Source organism: Anabrus simplex, chromosome 3, assembly GCF_040414725.1.
Source record: "Anabrus simplex isolate iqAnaSimp1 chromosome 3, ASM4041472v1, whole genome shotgun sequence".
NCBI lineage: Eukaryota > Metazoa > Arthropoda > Insecta > Orthoptera > Tettigoniidae > Anabrus > Anabrus simplex.
Genome location: NC_090267.1, coordinates 398,051,246 through 398,069,675, shown reverse-complemented (window position 1 = coordinate 398,069,675; position 18,430 = coordinate 398,051,246). Strand labels below are relative to the sequence as shown.

Genomic DNA, 18,430 nt, shown 5'->3' with positions numbered 1-18,430 from the left:
GAATGAAACACACCAGTTAGGGACATGTTTTGCCCTAGTTATGGGCATCTTCAGCCTATATTAATCCTAAGGTCAAGAATTAAAACTATAAACATTGGAACTTATAGTAAACTAACTTAATACTAAATACAATTGTCTTACGCTATTTACACAATTTACAATATGTACAGTATGTACAATAAGTGCATTAACCTTGCCAGAATTTATGAACAATGAATTACATTTTTTACAATAACCAGACCTCCAATTGCAGATTGGATTGATCACAGCTTGAATTGGGGCTTCTCAATAGTATTGACTAGAATTTATCACTGCGTTAGTTGGGGTTTCTTCAGCTGATATGGTCGCCTGAGTCGTAAGAAATTTTAACAATATCGGAATCTTGGTTAAAGTCATTCATGTTAGGGTTTGAAACAGTTTGAATATTCCTTTAGAAAGAAGCATGGTTATGTTTTAAGGTTGAAGCATGTAAGTAGGATACATAACCATAACCATGCTTCTTTCTAAAGGAATATTCAAACTGTTTCAAACCCTAACATGAACGACTTTAACCAAGGTTCCGGTATTGTTAAAATTTCTTACGACTCAGGCGACCATATCAGCTGAAGAAACCCCATCTCACGCAGTGATAAATTCTAGTCAATACATTTTGAGAAACCCCTATTCACGCTTGATCAATCCAATCCACAATTGGAATTCTAGTCATTATAAAATAAGTTAATTCAAATTTCATGTTCATAATATGAATAGAATTCAGAATAAGGTCAACGAGATTTGGATAAGAAATGAAATTAAAGCAACGTACAAAAGAAAGCCCTCTTAAATTTACAATTATATAAAGTTCATTTATTTTTGGCCCAAATGTTGTCTTCGTTTGAATGGATTTCATTTCCAACTACATGTGGACTATAAATTGAATATGAACGATTTTATCCAAGATTCCGGTGTTGTAAAAATTCTTATGACTCAGGCGACTATAACAGCTGAAGAAACCCCAACTCACGCAGTGATAAATTCTAGTTAGTACTATTGAGAAGCCCCAATTCAAGCTGTGATCAATCCAATCTGCAATTGGAGGTCTGGTCATTGTAAAAAATGTAATTCATTGTTCATAAATTCTGGCAAGGTTAATGCACTTATTGTACATACTGTACATATTGTAAACTGTGTAAATAGCATAAGACAATTGTATTTAGTATTAAGTTAGTTTACTATAAGTTCCAATGTTTATAGTTTTAATTCTTGACCTTAGGATTAATATAGGCTGAAGATGCCCATAACTAGGGCGAAACATGTCCCTAACTGGTGTGTTTCATTCATGTAGAATTTAACCACTAAAATATATATATTTGTACTGAAAAGGTGGACACAATAATTTTAATCTTGAAAGAGTTTACCTATCCCAATTCTCCGCAAAACAAAACAATCTTGACTTAACAAAGGTAACTAAGACAACAAGAAAAATCAACAGAACGATAATTCGTGATTAAGTAATACCTGGACATAAAGTTATCTCACAATAAGTGGAATGATACAGATCTACAAGTGGTTACATACAAAATGTTAGCCCTCAGAACTGAGAGGCATATTTAAGGTTATCGGCCACCGGAAATTAAATACAACAAGGTAAAATAATAGGATTTAGGAAAACGGCCAACAACATGCTTGGAAAATGTTTTTCGTAATTGAAAAATACAAACAGATACAGAACTAAGCCATGTAGAATATAAAATGATAGCCTTCATGACAGAAGGACTGTGATAAGATTGCTGACCACTGGGAAAAAATTAAACCGAAACAATGAAGTACTGTATAATAGGTTTTAGAAAAAGGTCAATAATGATTAATAATCACTCCCTATTACTAGCAAGGATGATGATAATACATGAGGAGGAAGAGAAGTGAGGAAGGCATACACCGAACAGAATAATTTTAAGTACACACACACACAAGGTCAATTTACCAGCAGAAAAAACACAATGAGAAAAAAGAAAAAGGTAAATAAAGGTACTTACAAAATTACTTCCCCCCCCCAATAATAATTTCGTGTGGCTATTTCTAGCCGAGTGCAGCCCTTTGAAGGCAGACCCTCCGATGAGGGTGGGCAGCATCTGCCATGTGTAGAAACTGCGTGTTATTGTGGTGGAGGATAGTGTTATGTGTGGTGTGTGAGTTGCAGGGATGTTGGGGACAGCACAAACACCCAGCCCCCGGGCCATTGGAATTAACCAATGAAAGTTAAAATCCCCGGCCCGGCCGGGAATCGAACCCGGGACCCTCTGAACCGAAGGCCAGTACGCTGACCATTCAGCCAACTAGTCGAACACTCCCCCCCCCCCCCTGAAGGGATGGGAAACGGGGAAAATCCCCGGTAATATATAACCTTACATCTCACGCGTGTATACAGCACGAAATCTAGATGAAAACTGCAAGATGACTACTACAACAAAGCTTAAGTGTCCCGTTAATAATAGGGTGAGAGAGAGGGAATATGCCAGTCAGGTTCATTTCTCAATACAGGGCTAAACACAGAAAGATCTGTATAGCTGTGCTGACATATTAATTCCAATTTTAAAATACCCTTACAATATGAACTTTACAAATAAAAAGTATTTATAAGATCCTCCTTTTCAATACAAAACAAACCATCTGTTAGATGGGACAATGTCTATACATGTTTCAGCCTAATCTCAAGGCCATCTTCAGTAGAAGATCAATTATTACATTACATAAACAAATTAAAAATATTGATGAAGTAAAATACAATGATCATGATTGTTAAAGTAAAAAACATATTGAGGTTAAAAAATCCTCTCATCTGAAAGGCCGTTTTGATCGACAATAAAACTTGCTGATTCTTTCAAATGAAACACTGTGTTGTACAGTGTAGTGAGGCCGTCATTAACATGGTTAATAAGTATGCAACTTCTGTAATGGAAAAAAAGAGAGTACAAATGGATGAAAACAAATCTAAATATACCGCGAAATATGAAGAATATTTTAGTGCTTAGTATCATACTGCTGTTGTCAGGTAGCAGAACTGCTGCTATTTTGAGTCTGGAAATAAACCTCCTGGAAATAAATGACCTTCTCAAATTCTCTAATCCCATCATTAATCTGTCTGATATACATAAACACAAGAAGACGACAACAGTATTCTGAATTGAGTACTCTGGATAACTAATGAGCCAACTGGAGGTTTGATAAACCCCACAGTCCTCTTCGTCGGAGAACATTAAACGCAACCTGTACTTTGTTTTCTACCTGCTCTCTGTAGAAGAACATCAAAAATAGTTAAAAATGAATTTCTGTCTCCTAACAACATAATCGGTACCAAGAAAACAAAAGATTGAGAATGACAAAAGTCATGAAGTGTGGCAGAATGTGGTGACTGGCTGAACATAACAGTATAATATGCACTTAAACGAAAACACACTACTTTACTTGCTCTATTCACAAGAAATAAACTTAAAACATGCATTATGCATGGATTTGCCTTCAAAAAATATGGCCAAAACCTGTAAATACACACTGAAAAACTATGTATATTTAAAACCAGAAAGTCATGGAATACCTACCGAGTTCGAACTGTGTGACAAACTTGTGTAAGAGCCCAGTCTTTAAACATCATCATCATCATCATCTATGATTGGTATTTATGGGGGAGAGGGGAGGCAGGACCATTATAAGTGTAGTGGCTTAACTCAGTGACAGGTCAATGTGGGAAGAAGGGAAAATAGAAAAATACACAGGCATCTTTAGATAGATTGGCTCTCTCTTCAGCAATCCCAGTTTTTCTCACTTCCTGATGAGCTTATTTCTTCTTCCCAGCTTCATCAGGAGGGTGGGATTCAACACTCATTTAGGAGCTATCTTGACAGATATTCAGTCTTTATGTGGGAAGTATAGGATAATAAGATAGCTGGATAAAGGAAAAAGAGGCAAAAAGGTAAAGATGAATAGAGATAGTAAAAGACTAGAAACATAGAACAAATACGCAAGGATAAAAGGAACAAACAAGTGCAGCATAACATTCATTTCAGGTTATTCCAGTGATACTCAATTTGTAGAATTCCAGCAAGATATCTTAGATTCAGGAGGTTAAATGCTCTTTTTATGGGAGACCTAAATGCTCAGGTGGAAACTGTAAGTACAGTGTATGAGATAGTGATCGATCCTCATGTATATGGAAATAGGAACCACAAGGGTAAATGTCTCCTTGACTTCTGCATACAAAGCAACCTACAGTAGTAATCGAGAACACCTGTTTCAGAAAGCATCTGAGCCATAAGATCACAAGATACAGCTGGAATGGAGAGCAGAAATCTCTTATTGACTACTGTATGTCATTGCAGACAAAGTGACTGGAACATTTATTAGAAGAAAAAAATTTCATTTTTTTGGTCCATATTGAAAATAGTATTTATAAAGGTTAAAGGAGTCCACCTTTTCAATACAGTTGATATTCAAAAAGAATCATCATCATCATCGGTTTGCCCTTCCAGCAAGCCGGGTAGAGTGTTTGAAAACGAGTGTCTTCCAAAGTTGCCTATTCAAAAAGATTTTGTTGTCCATGACAGATTCCCAATTCCATCCTCTTCTCTCCACGTTTTCTGTCAGTTGGTCCATCCATCTTCTTCTTGGTCTTCTACCTGTTATTATTTTTTCCAAATAAGCACATGGTAACCTTGTGCTATTCATTCATTTAACATGCACAAACCATTTAAGTCTAGATGACCTAAGTCTTTCCTCCATCAATTCATTTAGACCTAGGTTAGATTGGATCTCATCATTTTTGCCATGATCAAGTCGTGTCTTTTGGAGGGCAGCTCTAAGAAATTTCATTTCACAAGCTTGAATCCTGCTACAATCCTTTGATGTTAGTGTGCAGGTTTCCAGAGAATATGTAAGGATGGGAATGAAATATGACTTGTACAGGATCTTTTTTTGCTATTGGCTTTACATCGCACTGACACAGATAGGTCTTATGACGATGATGGGGCAGGAAAGGGCTAGGATTGGGAAGGAAGCGGCCATGACCTTAATTGAGGTACAGCCCCAGCATTTGCCTGGTGTGAAAATGGGAAACCATGGAAAAACATCTTCAGGGCTGCTGACAGTGGGGTTCAAACTTTTGTTCCTTTTAGGACCTTCTCATCCCATAGTAGGTGTCTAACGATACTGTAAAAGTTAGAGCCTTTGGTTACTCTGCTTGTTATTTCTATCTCAGCTCTATTATTACTATCCATTACGCTTCCTAAATATCTGAATTGGTGTGTTGCTTCAACTTGGTGATCCTGTATTTTATGTTGCATTCTGTATTATGCCTGTTGATTTTCAGTGCTACTGTTTTTGATGGGTTCAATTTCATTCATTCAATCATCAAACTTCTTACAGCATGCATTCAAATGATTTTGCGCTCCCTCCTCTGTTTCATCCCATATTGCCACATCGTCTGCAAACACCAGAGCCTGAAGTTTATTACCTTTTCCTTTTAGTTCCTTTAAAATGGTATCCATAACTGCTATGAATAGGAGAGGTGATAAGGCACTTCCCTGTTGTACTCCTTTGGTTGTATTGAACCATTCAGAGTGACCATCTCCAATACTGACACAGCTTTTGCAATTAGTATATAGCATTTGGATCTTCCTAATAAGGTACTCTGGTACACCAAGTTTTCTAAGACTTTTCCAAATAGTTGTTCTAGGAACATTATCATACGCCTTTTCAAGGTCCATAAACACAATAACTAGGTCTTTTCCTCTTTCTCAGTGCTTTTCTGCCAACATCCTCAAAGCATATATCAGATCTGTTGTGCTTCTTCAAGCCCTAAATCCATGTTGTTCCTCTTCTAAGATAGGCTGTAGTATATATCTTACTCTGGCTTCAGTGATCTTCTCCATAATTTTAAGGCCATGTGATAGGAGGATAATGCCTCTGTAATTTTCACTTTTCCTTCTACTCCCTTTCTTAAAGATAGGAACTATCACCCCTTTTGTCCAATCTTCAGGTATTTTGTTATCCTTCCATACTGTTCTGAGAACTCTATACAGCCAATGTATTCCTGGTGGGCCAGCAGCTTTACCCCTTAGCCCTCCCTTTTTTCTGAACACTCCTGCCTCTCCAGCTCCATTTAAAAATCTGCTTGCAGAGGGATATGTGACAGCACAAACATTTTGACAGCATATTTTTTAAAATCAACTAAATCAAACACAAAATAAATATAATACAAGTACAATACAGTATTCAGGTGCAATCTTCAGCATTTTCAAACATGAAATTTTTTCAGACAGTTACTTTCTGTCTGTAATAGTGCGTTGTGTGGAACTTTCCAAAACACTCGCCGTGATGTAATCCAGGCTTTCTTCACAAGTATTGCTGAAAAACACAGTTTCACGTCATAATTCAGGCTTACTGTTCACTGCCATATTTAGGATTTTGCCTATAAATGCTTTCAATTCAGGAAGATTAACATCTATCCACGACCTCCTGATAGACTCACGTGTGGGGGGCGTAACCTTTTGAATGTTTACACTAGCATACCGGTTAGTTTCACGCAAAATTTCCGGCAATAACTTGTCAGTCATGAATAACAGGAAAAAGTCATATTCACTCAACTTTGCGGTGGTTTATAACCTGACGTACCTGTGAATGAGCTTTTAAAGTCCAAGTCAGTGTCACGGTATTTCCTCCAGCCATCAGTAGACGCACCACCACTGCCATTTAGCATAATTTTCTCATTATCGGGATTTTCATCGCACAACTCACCAACACAATATCGTTCCACAATATCTTCCTCACCACTTAATTGAAAATCACTCTCACTATCGCTGAAATCAACGTCACTTTAACCTAAAAGTCCGACTATTTCTTTCTCATGCTGTTCGAACGACGCCATGTTGCTAAGCAACGTCTGTTTGCAAACTCACATGGTCTACAAAGAATGTGCACAAAGCCTGATCTCAAAGAGATTATAGCTATACATGGCTTCAAATTGTTGTCGAAGGTTGGCAGTAGCTTACTGTACCTGTAATATATTCACGCGTAACCTGAAAAAGGAGTTATATAGGGAAGAAGGACCTATGCGGGATATTCTCGTCGTCGGGCGTGGCCCGCCGCGTGAGTGCTAAGGGTTAATCATGTCAGCTGTAACTTCATCAGCTTCTGCTGACTTACCACTTCTCATCTTATGGAGAGCTTGCTCTACTTCTGTACATGTAATTGAGATATCTTCCTCTATTGTTATCTGTCCTACATTCTCAACAGAGATCTCCTTAGGGCCATTTAGGAGCTTGTCAAAATACTGTCCCATTGTATCCCTGATATGTCATATTGCGAACTATATTCCCACCTGCCGTATCCAGAGCTGTAATTGCTTCTTAATCTGATCTTTTAGTTTTTACTATTCCTTATATCATTTTCATATTCCCTTTACTGTCTTCTTCCAGTTTAGTTGTAAATTCTTCCCAACTTTTCTCTTTATCTTCCCGTACAATTCTCTTGACTTCCAACTTCCTGTATCTATATTCTTTCACCATCTCTTCTAATTTATTGTTGTCTATTCGGTCGCTGTTGATTCTTCTGTCAGACTTAACCACATCAAGAGCTTTTTTGGCTTTATTCCTTTTCATTATGGCTTCTTTCACTTTATCGTTCCACCAAGATGTTATTTTCTCTCCAGATCTTATGCTTGTTCGTCCACATATTTTATCTGCGCTACCAACCAGACTTACTTTAAAATCATTCCATTCTTCATTACCTTTCTTTGTGTCTGTTATTGGTATTTTAGCTCTGATTTCCTCTTGAAACTGCTGTTTGACTTCCAGATCTTTCAATTTCCAGTCTTTAATTTGTGGTTTTTTCTTCTTGTTTACTTTAATAATAGGTTTAGTGACTCTCAGGTCTGCAATGAGGGGTCTATGGTCACCTTCAAGGCTCTCACTAAGTATCACTTTTACATCATGCACTTTTTCTCCACTTGGCCTATCTGTGACGATAAGGTCTATCACTGATCTATACTGACCATCCCAGCTGTACCTCGTTATCTTGTGGCTATCCCGTTTCTGAAACCACAAGTTCTTCACCAGAAGTTGGTTTAGCCAGGCTGAGTGGCTCAGACGGTTAAGGCGCTGGCCTTCTAACCCCAACTTGGCAGGTTCGATCCTGGCTCAGTCCGGTGGTATTTGAAGATGCTCAAATACGACAGCCTCGTGTCGGTAGATTTACTGGCACGTAAAAGAACTCCTGCGGGACTAAATTCTGGCACCTCGGCGTCTCCGAAGACCTTAAAAAGTAGTTAGTGGGACGTAAAGCAAATAACATTATTATTATTAGAAGTTGGTTTCGTGTATGTAGATCTAGCAAAAGTTCACCCTCCTCATTTCTATTACCAAATCCACATGGACCAATAATTCCTTCATAACCTGACCTATCAGTTCCTACTTGGGCATTAAAATCCCCAATTATCATTATGTTCTCTTCATCAGTGATGTCCTTTAGTTTTTCTAGGAAGCTTGCTTTTTGGTCATCCCTACAACCCTGCTGGGGAGCATAAACTTGGATCACAGTTTGGGTTTCTCCATTTAGGCATATTTTAGTTTTGATTAATCTCTCATTGATGAATGAGATGTCTGTTACCCCATCAATGTCTTTATGAAGTATAAAACCAACTCCACGCCTCGCCACTACAGGATTACCACTCCAGTATAATTTATATCCATCCTCTAATATTCTAGTGTTGCAATCTTTCCATTTGGTTTCACTTAGCCCTAGCATGTGAATATGTCTACAGTTCATTAAATCTGTGATTTTGTTGCATTTTCCTGTTAGAGTCATAACGTTGAAGGTTCCAATCCGAAGCTCGTTTCTATGATCGGTTCTTCTCGTGCAACTTGAATGAACATCGGACATGACGTCGTCATTAGTTCCAAGAGTATTTGAAGTATTGTCGACATTCAGAATATTTTTCTTTCTGAGGAACATTTTAGTTTTGAAAGCAACTGCATAGTACTCCTGTACTGACTTGCTAGGCCTAATGTATTAGAGGATTTTCTTTCAGGGTGGTCTCCCTTAGCCTTTGGCAGTCCCCTGCCTCACTGCAAGGCAGCAGCTGATGAATTTATGTGTTATTTCCCACACAAAGGTCTCATCTTATCCAACCTTCTAAGAGAAAACTCCTTTGCTCACAGCTATTGGTTTTCCTTTAGTTTTCCTGGTTTGGTATTGGCCGCCAGACCCTCGGCCAGACAGTCGCAGGTAGTATATATATAATATTATATATTAAATATATTATAAAATCTTTAACAGAAGACACCAAAAATAAGATAAAATTGAATACAAAACTCAAGAATACAAACCTCCGCTTTACCCTTACACAAAACAAACCAACAACACGCACATTTTCAACTGAGGAAAGGGCACGAAGATCGGAGCGTCTGAAGAAGTACTGGGAGGACCGCAAAGCCCGAACAATCCCTTCAAAGAGACCTGAACGACGGACTGACTAAAGTGATCCTATGTGGTCATAAAAGAAGAAGAAGAAGAAGAAGAAGAAAATCTTTAACATTTCAGTACAGGTTTTTCCCCTAGTTAGGGCCATCTTCAGCTGATGAAGACAAATTACAAGACATCCAATATTCAAAGATATATGTTAAAATTAGCCATAAGAAGTATAAAATGTTCCAAGCTGTCAGTGGAGAGATGGTTTGGAATGACATTAGTAGATGAATAAGCTTGAGTGGAGTTTTTAAATATAGGAGAGATCATAATAGGAACACTGTAGTGCTTCTTGAGTCTTTTTTGTGTCAAATCCAACAGTATCGAGCAACTGGTATTGTAAATAATTGATAATGTTCATTAAAAATTGCCAAAATAAAGTCATAAGAAAACATGTTAAAAGTGATCTTGAGGTCTTATAATTGAGTCGACATGTAAGCGTAATGATTTCTCTGGCAGTTGAATATTTCATTATGTTTAAAGTTAATAAATGTAGGGTAACGCCTTTTTCTAAAAAAGAGAACCAAACTTGATCTCATAAAGTGCTGAATTGGTAATGAGCAGAAATGGCATAGAAATAACTTGAAGATCAAGCAAAGTCAAATGGATGCTTATAGAAGGAACATTACTGAAACCATGATCATTTGATAAGTGAAATGGAAAAGTTCCAGAGGAAGGTAGCACAATTTGCTCTGGGTGATTTCTGACAAAAGGGTATTGTCAGAAAATGTTGGAAACTTTGCACTGGGAAGACTTAGAGTAAGGAGACGAACACCTCAACTAAGCGGAATGTTCCAAGCTGTCAGTGGAGAGATGGTTTGGAATGACATTAGTAGACGAATAACCTTCTGGTAATTTCTGGTAATCGTGAATTACATTTTGATTTATTAATCCAAAATCTACGGATCTTCTGCATTTGGGATCTGTGATTGGATCAATACATACTGTACTGCACTCTGAATCAATATTGAAAATCCACAGCCTGTTTCCAGTCATTCAACCGGGTCAGGAATGGAATGATGAAGCCCCCATCTAGCGGCGAGGACAGGAATTGTGCCGGCTGCCGAAGCCTGTCACCCCCTCTGGGGCAGTGATTAATGAACGAATGAAATGAAATTATATTGGAGAGTGATGCTGGAATGAAATATCACAGGGAAAACTGGAGTACCCGGAGAAAAACCTGTCCCGCCTCTGCTTTGTCCAGCACAAATTTCACGTGGAGTGACTGGTATTTGAACCACAGAACCCAGTGGTGAGAGGCCGGTGCGCTGCCGCCTGAGCCACGGAGGCTCTCTGAATCAATATTACTTCCTCTAAACACTTTTACAGTCCATATCTCATGGAAATTGCAGTGGGAGATGGCAACATGGTACAAGAGTGTGAAAATGTAACCGAAGAAAAGTGGCAGAGTTGGTTGAGTGACTGGTTTCAACGTATGGAGAAGTGTATTGAGTGTGGTGGAAATTATTTTGAAAAAGACTAAAGCGTTCACTCACATTGCAAAACTTTCCTAGTGCCCTTTGTATATTTGACATTCAGCAGTCAGTTCATTAGGTGAGTGCCAGGTCATACAATTATGAGGGTTCCTTTTGAAGTGGGTGGTTATCATTGTAAGGCTCGTCTGCTTGCAATTCTTCTTATTATTATTATTATTCTTCCCTTCTTCTTCTTCTTCTTCAAGTTACTAGGTTTGATGTCCATTCAATCTAGTAGGATGAGCCTTAGAGATTGCCTCTTTAGGGATTATTTATCACACAGAATAAATCTGCATATACACTGATCTTATATTTACCTCTTACAAAGTGGTCAGTGTATTCAAATATGGAGATATTACCCTCCTGCCAGTAGTACTATGAATGTCTCTTACCCTTCTCTTAAGTTCTAAATATTATTTTTCTTTAATTTTTCATGGACCTTGGGCCCTTTTATTTCTGGCTTGCAGTTTCTAATTCTATCATTTCCTTCTCTGTAATTATTTTTGCTTTGCTCTCTTTTATCCATTGACTTGCTTTATAATATGTTGACAGTGGTCTGTTTCGGTCCTATTTTCTTTCTGTGTGTTTTAAATTTCTTGAAAATTCTATCAGCAAACTATAACATATCCAGATTTTTTTTTTCTTGACATTTCTGCCATCTACATGATATCAAGGAAATTACCTATATATTTTTTCTTTCTGTTCTTTAGGGTCTGAGGATGAACGGAGTTACAGTGTACTGAACCAAAGTTGGAAACAAACTATCAGCCAAGACAAATCAAGTTTTCAGTACTGAGTTTTATTCAGGGATAATATGCTCAATAAAAACTGCCAAAGTTCTTTGAAGGAACATTATTTTTTCAATACTTTTTATTGTGATTATAAACAGTGCAATAGTCCGTGTTTATAATATATTAACTACTGTTTCACCGATGACTTCCATGTGGTTGTGATAACTGTCTTCAGTTACATAATTTTCATTGAATGTTAATGTCTCCCTAGAAAGTTAGAAGGTAGAAGATAAATTAAATGATTTGTAATGAGATATCTGAGAAAAGATCTAATCAGTTTTGAATGTCGAAATATATTAAGTTGAATGTACTAAACTTGCGAAGGACTAGAATGTGAAACCAAATTGTTATTAACTAATGTACTCAATATCTATTTAGGCTAGCTATGATGATTATGAAAGTTACTGGCATGTAGCTAGGCGGTACAAATGGAATGCATGGAATGCATACTAGCATCAATTCTTGACATTATTCATGATGACCAAAATGAATCGGTGAGTTGTACGCTCTTGTATAGAGAAGTTGGCATTAAGTAACTTATTGTTTGTGCTGTATTTTAAAACGTTTTGTGCATGTATGTTAAAAACAAATAGTTGACCACACAGTGCTGAAGTGTAGGCAGTGGAAGGACTGAAAAAAGAAACAGCCAGTTTTACGCATGCAAGCAAGGGACTTAATTTACAAGGTGCACGCTAACTTCAAGAGAGAAGTGTGTGCTGACGGCCTTCTAAGTAGTGTTGCCAAATGTGCTGAACAGACAGTTGCAAGTATGCAGCGTAAGAACTGTGCAATACATTGTTCAAAAGAGAAAATTATTGGAATATACCTCTGGCAATCCAGTGTTTAATTCTCCTGGCCAAAAGCAGGAATGGGAATGAACAAAATGGATGTAAGGAAGCTTCATTATAAAGTTTTGGATTTTTATGACAGATGGGAGTTGTTACAGCAAGAGAACTGATATTGGAAATGAAAAAGCTACAGAATATGAGGGAAGTGAAACATTTTGAAGTATTTGGGAAAAGATTTTATACATTAATCTTACGTGCAAAGTAGGTTTACATAAATTAGCAGGCAAATAAATAACTAATCATTTTATAAATAATAAAATCTTGTACTTTGAAGTAAATATAATTATGCATATTTAATTGCACAACCCAGACACTTCATTCTTGAGAACCTGCACAGAAAGTAGGTTTGTCTCCCTCATCACAACTAATCTCCAAGTTACGTGCCAACAACTTCAGAAAAGTACTCTGGTGAGCCAATAGTTAAATATAAAATTTACTCAAACTTTGTTAATGTGGTGTATTTGTTAACAATGAAAGAAAATAACATCACTACAGCTTATTATGGCAAACAAGTTAAGTGACTGGAGCACTTTCAATATATTATATTCAGCCATCTTCAGCATCTGACTTCTGGGATAGGAACACTTGATGCAGTGTGACCATTACCAATATTATGATTTATGATATTGTACCGTGAACAGCGATACGGAACTAAGTCCCTGCAATTAAAATTTAAAACTTTGTGCTACGCGCTGGCTCAGCAGCAGAAGACGGTCAGGGACAGAGAGCAACCTGTGCAAGTGACGTAGAGCGGGTTGGCGTCACAGCGTGCCTCCCCGTGACACAGAGAGAGCCTACGTCAGTATGGAATGTTCCAAAAGTTTCTTCGGCTAATAACCTTCCTCACAGTGATAGCTGGATAAAATCAACCACATCATCATGTAGCCCCATATTTTATCTCCATTCCTCCAAGGTTTGGTAAAAATCCAGCAAGAGACTACGAAGTTGTTGAGCAAAATGTAAAGACATATTTTGGCTTTGATCGTGTATAAATTGAAAGTTACTTCCCTCAGCAGAACAGTGTGTGTCACAGTGTGTGTGGAGTTCGTGCGGCGAGCAGCGGGCGATCGGCTCGTGGGGACTGCGACGCTACGCGAGTGATAGTCTCATTTCGCCGAGTTAAAGACTTAAACTCCACAGTACTGAGTACTTAAAAGAATTTCAACGCTACGCGAGTGATAATCTCATTTCGCCGAGTTAAAGACTTAAACTCCACATTCAAACTTTATAAATATTTCCGCGAATTGCAAGTGATAGTCTTATTTTGCCGAGTCTCCGACTTAAACTTTATAACACTGTGTGTGGACTTGAAAATTTCCCGTGATTCACGAGTGATAGAATCTAGCCTCATTTAAGACTGATTTAAACTTTAATGGTGATTTATTTGGAAAGATGTTTCAAACTTACATTTCTTACAGGTGTTTATAACCCATGATTGATGAAACAATCCGAACAGTGATAAATTGTGAACAATATTCACCTTGCCAACTAATTGAAATATTTTGCATATTTTGTGTGTCAGATTTAGAACTTTTCAGACTGTGACAAGTGATTAATTAATAAATTAATTTCAATCAATGACGGTGTCATCGGACTTACAGAAATCGTGGAATTTTCCAATATCTTGTGCATTCAGAGTAGACATTGGACTGTGATTAGTTCCAATCCATGTACTACGCATTTAATTGAACTGTGAGTAAATGACAGACTGTGAACGCTTATTTGAACTGTGCATTTGCTATAGACAATGAGCTGTGTGTTGATGACTGACTGTGGATATCATTTTTAGGCTGTGCATTCATGGTAGGCATTGAACTGTGTTTAGAGATGGAACACTTAATTGAACTTTGCATTCATGGTAGACATTAGACTGTGTTTAAAGTGTACATTTACCATGGAAAAGCTGCAGGATTTGATGGAATTTATCCTGAATTTTTGGCTCATTGTGGACCAGCCACAATGAAATGGTTAACTAACTTCTTCACTAATATTCTGCAAACTGGAAACATACCACCTCTGATGAAGAAAACAAAGATAATAGCCATACTGAAACCAAATAAAGATCCATCTAAAGTGGAAAGCTACCGTCCAATAGCACTTCTAAGTGTTACATATAAACTCCTTGAGCGACTGATCTACAATAGAATTTATGAAACAATCAACAGCTACATTCCTATAGACCAAGCAGGATTTAGACCTGGAAGAAGTTGCAATGATCAAGTACTGTCTCTCACCACATGTATCAAAAATGGATATGAGAGGAAATCAGTAAGCGTGGCTGCCGTTTTGGATCTATCAGCTGCCTATGATACTGTCTGGCGAGAAGGACTCCTTCTAAAGTTTTTGAGTGTGCTCCCATGTCGTAAACTTACGGCCTTACTTAGCAATATGCTCAGTAATAGGTACTTCCAGATCTACGCTGATAATGACAGAAGTAGAGTGTTTAAATTAAACGATGGTTTACCTCAAGGATCAGTCCTTGCCCCCCTTCCCAGACACATCATCAAGAAAATTCATTTATGCTGATGACATTTGTTTGGTGACTCAGTGCTCCAACTTTTATGATGCTGAAACTACTTTAGCCACTGATCTGGAAGCCTTGGATGTATACTTCAAGAAATGGTGCCTTCACCTAAATCCTCAAAAAACAGTTATATCTACATTCCACTTACGCAACAGACAGTCTAATTACAAACCAACAGTCAGATTCCGAGGTAATGTGTTGCCGTTCTGCAGTACACCAAAATACTTGGGAATAACACTTGATAGAACTTTGACTTTCAAGCAACATCTCTCAAATGTAGCTGCTAAAGTAAAAACCAGAAATAATATTCTTCAAAAACTTGCTGTTACATCATGGGGAGCCAATACTCATGTTCTAAGATTAACATCATTAGCCTTATCATATTCTGTTGCTGAATACTGCTGCCCGTCTTGGATCAATAGTGTTCATACAAAGAAGATCGATGTACAACTCAATCAGGCAATGCGGATAATCACGGGTTGCATTCGGAGCACGAACGCACTATGGCTTCCTGTTCTCAGCAATTTTCCACCTCCAGCCCTAAGACAATCAGAAGCTCTCCTAAAGGTTTGGAAGAACATTCAGCAGAACCCCCAACTACCCATCCATCAAGATATTACGCACACTGAACATCAACGACTGAAATCAAGGAAACCACCCTGGCGTACAGCAGTGGATCTTGAAAGAACCTCTTTTCATGTTAACAGTTCATGGAAAGCCAAGTGGGATCAGTCTTCAGTAGTGAACAAACATCTGGTTGAGAATCCTTCTAAATGAGTACAAGGATTTGATCTTCCAAGATGCCAGTGGAGAATCATCAATTGGATAAGAACTGGACAAGGCAGATGTGGTTATCTGTTGTGCAAATGGGGTTGGACTAGCTCTGCAGATTGTGATTGTGGTGTCTCTTCTCAGTCAATCCGCCATATTGTTGCTGACTGCCCAATTCGAGCTTTCAAAGGAACACTTATGGACATTCACCGCACATCGGAAGAAGCAGTTGATTGGGTCAAAATGCTAGATCTTGAGTTATAGTATTGTACGGACTTGTGACTATGCACATTTACCCTGAACTATATACATGTGTGTACATAGATTCATCATACTATAAATAAATAAATAAACCATGAAATTAAACTGTTTATTCATGACTAAGCAATGAACTGTGCATTTAAACTATGGCTTTTCAATAGACAGTATTTTTTTGTGTGTGATCAAACCACGGACTGTGGAGAGTGAAATCCATTTCATCTAATTTCAAATTAATGAACCAAATCGGTTTACAAGTGAAACATTTTCTTTTCAAGTGACTGAGTTAAAATTGCACGTAACCCTAAACAAATATTTCATGTGTGATAATTTCAAACTGTTTGAAGTATCACATTTTCTTTAGTCAATTTTATTGACATTTGATTACATTACACTACGGGTGATTCCTTTATTCAACATTCAAATCTATTACTCAAGAAACTCTTTCCGTGTCCCAGGTGCTAATGTGTTCAGTCATAAGTCATTCTTCGTGCAACCAAATCTCAGTGCTCACATTACTATGTTATCCCGATCTTCTGGACGTCGTATGGATATTTCAGAACTTCTAGAACCTCCATCGTGGGAGAAATTGTGGTTCCATGGTGCCGAGAGGAGACTGATGGCAGTACGAGGAGAGCAGCCGGATTTTGCGTACATCGTCAGCCTGGATGAGGAAAGGATCATTATCATTTTCTGCATATTTGCTGTATGTCATTTTGAACTTCGTTAATAAATTCAGAACTTAAAAAAAAAAGAAATTCTTCAAAAAAAACCCTCTTCCTCTGTAAGCACTTCAATCAGAATGGTACACGCCCTGCGTCTAACTCATGCTTGTCAAAGTACCATATTTACTGTTACAATATGGTCATGTGATATGAATAGATTCTGTTCATTGAGAATATAATGTATTTTTAATGAAGACTATGTACCAGATTTGAATCCTATGCAGGTCTAGTATTTTCAGTTTTTAGGTTTAAGCTGTTTGTATACTGTATGTGCCAAGTAATGTAATTAGTCATATTTAGTCAGTAGTGTAAAAGAAACCTAGAAGGATTATCTTTCCTGTAATATGTTTTCTTCATCTTGTTATGAGACAGACTTCCTCCATGTGGGTTTAAAATACATTCTCCACATCAAGCCTTCTAGGATGAAAGAAAGAATGAGTACACGGACATTGTACAGTTTTGTCCATTTGTCCCTCTTCTTCAAGAAGCAGCAGGAGCATCATCGTCGTCATCATGGGTCATCAGTTCATAGACTGGTTTGATCCACTATTTCTGCTACTATCCTGTGCTAATTTTTCATTTATATACACAGTTGCAGTTTATCTCTCATTCGTAGTTCATTATTCTGTTCAAAAGTCATTTTGGTTTTTCTTTTACTGGTTGATTTGTATTATTTTTTCTGTGTATGTATCTGATTTTTCAACTTTGGTACATTATTGATTTCAAAAAAATTTCTTGTTAATGATCGAAATACTGATTACCATTAGCTTCTCTGTTTTCTGTTTACTTATTTCAAATAAAGGCCAAAAGCAGCTGCAGAAATGCAGATATGATATTAAGCCTATTAGTCTCAAACCAAGCATGCTTGTGTTCATGAATGTCTGAACTCTTTGGAGGTATGTGCAGCATTGAATTTTAAATGCACCATTTAATCTTCTTCTTCTGCTGCTGCTTCTTCTTTGTTTTAATACAGAAAATTATGTTAATGAGAAAGAACAGTTCTCGATAATTCTATGAGAATAAGGTTGTCTAAAGAGAATCAAACTACACTTAAAAATAAATTAATATTATAAGACTCTTACCAAATTATCCAGTCAGACAGATCTACATAAAAATTGCTATTGGATCTTGGATTTTGTGGGTACATCTGGCCCCAATCTCCCTTCATTTTGAAATGATCATCCCTAGGTTTGAGCCATATTGTTGTTTTTTTTTAATTATTATTTTTATTTTTATTTGAGTCATTTCTTGGGAGGATCATTGAGAATCTCATGGATCGGGAGATCCTGATGGGAGTTAGGCTGGTGTAATTTCCTTCTCCCCCTTGTAGTTGCTGCCTGTCTTAACTGTGTGGCAGAATATTGCTGATGGTGTTAAGTCAGGGGGTAGGTATTGATCTTAGAATGTCAGTTATTATTCTCATTGATTTTTTCAAATTAACGTCCATCTTTCTGGTATGGTTACTGTGTTACCTTACAGGGATGCATTATTCAACAACAGGGTAAAACAGTCTCAAAGCTGCAGTATGAAGGGTAGATGCTTC

General features: G+C 37.4%; 1 protein-coding gene across 1 annotated transcript in view; it reads left to right on the top strand.

Annotated features, from left to right (window-relative positions):
* Positions 1-16,987, top strand: part of LOC136867368 (solute carrier family 35 member F2) — a 234,006-nt gene extending 217,019 nt beyond the window's left edge. Inside the window, exon 10 of the transcript XR_010859672.2 lies at positions 11,681-16,987. The gene's annotated coding sequence lies outside the window, so the exon portion shown is untranslated. The remainder of the gene's footprint in view (positions 1-11,680) is intronic.
* Positions 16,988-18,430: the final 1,443 nt, after the last annotated feature.